At 42.4% G+C, this 6,000-nt stretch overlaps 1 long non-coding RNA gene across 8 annotated transcripts in view; it reads left to right on the top strand.

Moving 5' to 3' along the window:
* The first annotated feature begins 791 nt into the window (after positions 1-791).
* Positions 792-6,000, top strand: part of LOC147579447 (uncharacterized) — a 118,466-nt gene continuing 113,257 nt past the window's right edge. For 3 of the 8 annotated variants that reach the window (XR_015253954.1, XR_015253955.1, XR_015253956.1), the window contains exons 1-3: positions 852-1,471; positions 1,698-1,797; positions 5,130-5,190. This is a non-coding gene — a long non-coding RNA (uncharacterized LOC147579447). Of the gene's footprint in view, positions 1,472-1,697; positions 3,587-5,129; positions 5,191-6,000 lie in introns of all 8 variants that reach the window. The other 5 variants (XR_015253959.1, XR_015253953.1, XR_015253957.1 and 2 more) reach the window with 4 other exon arrangements.

The raw sequence follows: 6,000 nt of genomic DNA, 5'->3' as shown, positions 1-6,000 counted from the left end.
ATTTAAAGGAAAACCTGTAGAAAGAATAGATAATACTGCAGGATCTTTCCAAATTCTCATTCCATCGCTCTTTCCTCTGGTTTTCTTGGATGAAATTACAGCAGATCTTCCTATGTCATTTTGCCATGCTGCTCCGTAGATCAACAGGAATTTTGATTAACTATGATTTTTATAATGACGGCTTTGAGGATCTCGTAAAGAAACGTGCGATGCAAATTTGTATTTTTTTTGGTGTGGTTAGATTGGATAAAGTTTGAATTATGTTTAGTCTTTAACAGAGTGTAATGTTATGAAATTTTTTTTAATTTGCAGGTACGTGTAGAATTTTATGATCGACACAAAATGACAGCAAGTACTTATTACCTGCTTCAGTGTATTTGTATGATACAAAAACGTTTTCCAGTATATATATATATACACGTGTATATATATATACACGTGTATATATATATACGTATATATATATATATATATACGTATATGTATACGTATATATATATATACACATACACACACACATAGTATATATATTATATATAAAATATGTGTGTAATATGTAATATATGTAGTTAACACTTATTTGTTCTAACAAAACCTTATATCCCGTATTATTATGTACTAGATCTTATGTGCTAAAAGTTCTTTTTTGTACCATTGGGTCTGTTTGAAATCAAGATCTCTGGCTTGCAGATATATTTTTAATTGAGAACAGATGTGCCCCTGGCCATTCTGGGTAAATTATTTTTGGCTGTGGTGTGTGTGCCTCTAGACCCTGCACCCAAGTGCCTGTTTTCTGCTCCCCCTGGGAGGTGACTGTAAGTGTTAGGGAGGGGTCAGCTCAAAGGTCCCAAGGCCTGGGGAGGCCAAGTTATGGTTCAAGCGAACACGGAACATCTCCCAATAAGCCCTGTCCTCTCAGGCTGGGCAGACGGCGAGGAGGGAGCCAGCCTGGTCCCTGGGGGAGTCTGCACCTATGTATCTGTTCTCCTCATGTAAACTAGGAGACCCCTGTCTACTGTCGGGACGGGACAAGCCCTGGAACAGAGTGTTTCCTTTGGCTTCCAGATTCAGTGTCCACATCATTGACTCCAGGAAAATCTGTTCATCTGAGTCTACACGTGCAGGCAGCGAACAGACGTCCAAATCCCAATGTTTCTTTGTTGAGCACGGGCTCACGCTGTAGCGGAACCCTCGGCGTATGGGGTAGTGCCACGGGGAAGCCATCTTACAGGAAGAGAAAGACAAGATGGGTGGAGGAAGCCGCTAGGAAAGCTCTTCTCTATGGCTCAGTGTTCTGTAGAAGATGGAAGCAAAATGGGTGCATGTGGACTCTGCCGTTAGCCTGCCTGGGACTTTGTGACCGTCCGTCACCGTGGCGACCGTGACAGCCTCTGAGGCCAGTTAGGCCACAAGAACACAGCGGTCTCCCCAGCTCCCGCGCACCTTCAGATGCACTCATTCACGCAGCAAAGTGAGTGGGGCGTGGTTGGCGGGATCTCCCAATCTCCGGTCCCTCTGGGGGGGCATGTGGGCGGGGGAGGGGGCACTGCTGATGGCCTCCTCCGGTCTTCCCCCAACTTCGCACTTGCCCATTCAGGTCACATACACGGATGCGACTTCTTTCTCCTCTTTTCTCCTCTCCCTTTAACTTCACAACCCAAACCCAAACCCGAAGCACACCTGTCGTTCTCTTGTAGGTGGACGTGCCTGCCCAGACAGCCGGAGTGAAGATAGTTACTGGGCCCGAGGGAGAAAAGCCCCACCATCTCTGGGACATTGTCGCAGGCCTGTGGGAATGTAAGTTATTAAACGGAAGCAGCCCCGTCCTCACTGTGACTCAGATAGGTAGCACGATCTGTGCCCCAGCTCGTCCCGGGGCCCGTCTTCAGTGTGAGCAACGCCAAGGCCTTAGCGACCTATTCCTGAGCCCTGTGGCTGTAGGGGCGAGGGGGGCCCAGCGGATCCGGCCAGCTCAGCGCTGCAAGCAGGCCCATTCCCAGCCGCCCGCTGTTTGTGAAGCAGCCCCGTAGAGAGAGCGCAGGGGAAAAACAGTCCTCTTATCTGAGCAGAGGGCATTCACCAGTTGCCAGAGTGATCTGGTCTGAGTGCTTGGCGGCAGGTGGCCGGAGGAGGAATCATGAAGCGAACTGGGAGGTCGGAGTGGACACGGAACAGCGATTAACGGTCGCTATTCCTTTGTCAGGCTCTCTCTTGGTCGGCGGGGGGCTCTCAACTTGAGCTTGCTTGGCAGCGTAGGGTTAGGGATTCCAGACACTGAGCTTCCGCAGTGGGAAAGTCCGCCCCCGCTCACGGGGAGCGCTTCCATTTACAAGGCTGATGCTCTGGTTTTATTTCAATTTTCTGCAACATGAAAAACACTGCACATGGGAAAGGAAACGCTTCATCATTATGTATTTGCCCACTAATGACGCATGCTGGTAATGCAGTCTGGTTGAAGCAACAGAAACATTAAAGAAAGAACTGTCCATAATTATGTATGTGCATGTAGATATGTATCTATAAATAGATAATAGCTTAGATCTCTCTTTCTCTCTCTCTCTCTCTCTCTTTCTCTCTCTCTCTCGATCAATGTATCTATATACCCAAAAGCAGCTGCATGTTTTACAGATTAACTATCCAACTGGTCAAGGGCAGTTAAGCTTAATTAATGTGAACTTAGCCCCTTAAGTTAATGACCTCTCCTCTGGAGCTGAGTGGGGACCGGGAAAGGAAGCTGTTTAATAGCTAACTTGATGGCTAATGCTTTCTTACTGTACCATTTTCTAGATTGTTTTCATACTAACAATGAAGTATTGTTTTGATTTCTTTCTTAATCAAGAGTTAACACATTTTCTTGTTTTGTTTCGTAGAACTAAACAAGTCATTCATATAGCTTTTCCTGGAGATTTGAGTTTTTTGTTTCTTTTCGTTTTTTGTTTGTTAGCTTAGCAGTAAACATTTGGCTTAGCATTTTTTCTTGGGCCTGTAACCCCAAAAGGAAACACATTCCTGTTGGATTACCTACACTTTGATTTTGGTAAATACTATTTCAGCTAAGGTGAGGGAAAAGTCTGTAAAGAGGTCAGTGAAAGCCCAGGTTCCCTGGCCCCCAAGGCTGTTTTTAGTAATAAGTGCAGAGCTTACAGATCTGGCTTCTGCACTTAACATCTGACAGAATTAAGAATCTTCTTTAGGTGCCTAATAGCCTGTCAGGGAGGGACCTTAAATCTGGGAATTTTAGGCATTTAAATGTATTTATTGATTTAAATTCAGTTGTGGGAAAACGAAGGGAGAATTCTCTTTAGAATCATGCGACCACCAATAATAAATATTTTTTATAACACTTTACTGAGGTAAATTTATTTATTTAAAAAAAATTTTAATGTTTTATTTATATTTGAGAGAGAGACAGAGCATGAGTGGGGAAGGGGCAGAGAGACATGGAGACAGAATCTGAAGCAGGCTCCAGGCTCTCAACTGTCAGCACAGAGCCTGATGTGGGGCTTGAACTCATGAACCACCAGATCGTGACCTGAGCCAAAGTCAGACGCTTAACCGACTGAGCCACCCAGGCACCCCTACTGAGGTAAATTTAAACTCAGTGAAGTGAACACATCTCAGGCCTAAAGCTCAATGGTATTATATGTATGTCCACAGCCACATGGCCCCCATAACAGATCAAGATTGAAAGCTTTTCTGGCCCCTTAGACAATTCCTGTTTTCATTTAATGTCATCACCCCAATTTAACTACTATTTTGATTACTTTGACTATAGATTAGTTTGGTCTGTTTTTTGACTTTAGATAAAAGGAATGCTTTCTTTTGTATGTCTGGCTTCTTTCACTCCAGGTAAATAATTTTAAATTTACATGCAGTTGTGTTCACTTTTTTCTATGTATACAGTTCGTAGCTGTTACACATGTATAGATTCCTGTAACTATCACCCAGGTGCCCCCCAAAGATGCCATTCTGTGAGTTCCTCCAAATGTTTTATAGTTTAGCCTTCACATTTAGGTATTAGACCCATCTCCACTGAGAATTATTCTTGCGTGTGTGTGTGTGTGTGCGCGTGTGTGCGCGCACAGTGTGAAGTAACAGGACATCCAGGTGATATCCACAGCTGCTCCCACACTGGATCAATGAGTTTTCTTTCCCCTGTTGATTTCACTGGTGCCTTTGTTGAAAATCAAATGATCGTATACGTATGGGTCTATTTGGGGGCTTTTTATTCTGTTCCGTTGATCTATTTGTCTGTTCTTATGCCAATACCACACAGTTTTAATTAGTATAATTTTATAGTATGTCTTGAAATAATGGTAGTACAAAATCCTTCTCTGCTGCCTACCCATCTTCTTCCTTTTCCTCGTCCTCCTCTTCCTTCTTTGCCAAGATTGTTTTGGATATTTAGATTGCTTTTAGGTCACATAAATTTTATAATCCATTTGTTTATTAAAAAAAAAAATCCTGCAGGAATTGTCACAGAAATTGCATTGGACCCACAGATCAACTCAGGCAGACTTGACATCCTAATAATATTGAGTGTGTCTATTTCCAAATGAGGCAATTCTTTCCATTTACTTAGGCCTTTAAAAAATTCCCTTAGTAGAGCACCTGCTGCCTCAGTCGGGTTAAGCGTCTGACTTCGGCTCAGGTCATGATCTTGCGGTTCGTGGGTTCGAGCCCCGCATCAGGCTCTGTGCTGGCAGTTCAGAGCCTGGAGCCTGCTTCGGATTCTGTGTCTCCCTCTCTCTTTGCCTCTCCTCCACTCACGCTCTGTTTCTCTGTGTCTCTCAAAAATAAATAAAAAACGTTAAAAAATGTAAAAAAAAAAAAAAAAAGAATCTCGTTTAAAGAATTCCCTTAGCAATGTTTGCATGTTTTATAAAATTCAGTATAGAAGACTTGCACGTCTGTCATTAATTTTATTCCCAGGTATTTGATGATATTGTAAACGATATTTTTTTATTGTGATAAGAAAGACATAACACAAAATTTATCATTGGAACCATTTTAAAATGTCCCCTTCGGTGGCATTGAATGCATTCGCTACCATCACCTACCTGCACCCCTTTTTTTTGAGCTGGAAGTCTGTACCCATTAAGAAATAACTGCCCATTCCTTTCCCTTAGCCTCTGGCAACCACATTTCTACTTTCTGGCTCTAAGAATGTGACCACTCCTGGTGCCTCAGGTAAGTAGAATCATACAGTATTTATCCCTTTGTGTGTGTTTCATTTCACTTAGCCTGATGTCTTCAATGTCCATCCGTGTTGTAGCAGGGGTGAGAATTGCACCCCTTGCTAAGGCTGAAAAACATTCCATTGTACGTGTATATCACACCTTGTTTATGTACTCATCTGTCAATGGAAATTTAGCTTGTTTCCGTCTTTTGTCGATTGTGGATGATGCCCCGTGGACTTTGGTGTTGAGTATCTGTTTGAGTCCCCGTGTTCAATTCTTTTGTTTAGATTACTGGATCGTATGGTAATTCTATGTTTAACCTTTTTGGGGGATGTAAATGGCATTTTAGACTTTTATTTTTTCCATTGTTTTTATTGTCATTTAGAAGTAACATGGATTTTGGGGGTGTTGACTTTATACCCCACCACCTTGCTAAGTTCACTCACCGGTGCTAACCTATTGTAGATTCCTTTGGATTTTCGACGTGGACGATCACGTCATCTTTGACTAAAAACAGTTTAGCTTTGTCTTTGCTAATGTGTATGCTTTTTAATTTTTTCCCTTATTTCACTAGCTAGGACCTCCGGGGCAATGTCGAGCCAAAATGGTGAGAGTGGATATTCTTGCACGCTTAATCGTAGGGGAAAGGAATTCACTATTTCACTACTGTTATGTCAGCTTCAGAACTCCTTTGTCGGATTGAAGGAGTTCCCTTTATATTCCCAGTTTGCTAAGGATTTTTATTTTTTATTATATTGTCTTTCTTTTTTTTTAAATTTTTTTTTCAACATTTATTTATTTTTAGGACAGAGAGAGACAG

This window comes from Puma concolor, chromosome B4 (assembly GCF_028749965.1).
Source record: "Puma concolor isolate L17-30 chromosome B4, mPumCon1.1.hap2, whole genome shotgun sequence".
In the NCBI taxonomy this organism is placed as follows: domain Eukaryota; kingdom Metazoa; phylum Chordata; class Mammalia; order Carnivora; family Felidae; genus Puma; species Puma concolor.
This window is presented reverse-complemented; position numbering and strand designations above follow the sequence as displayed.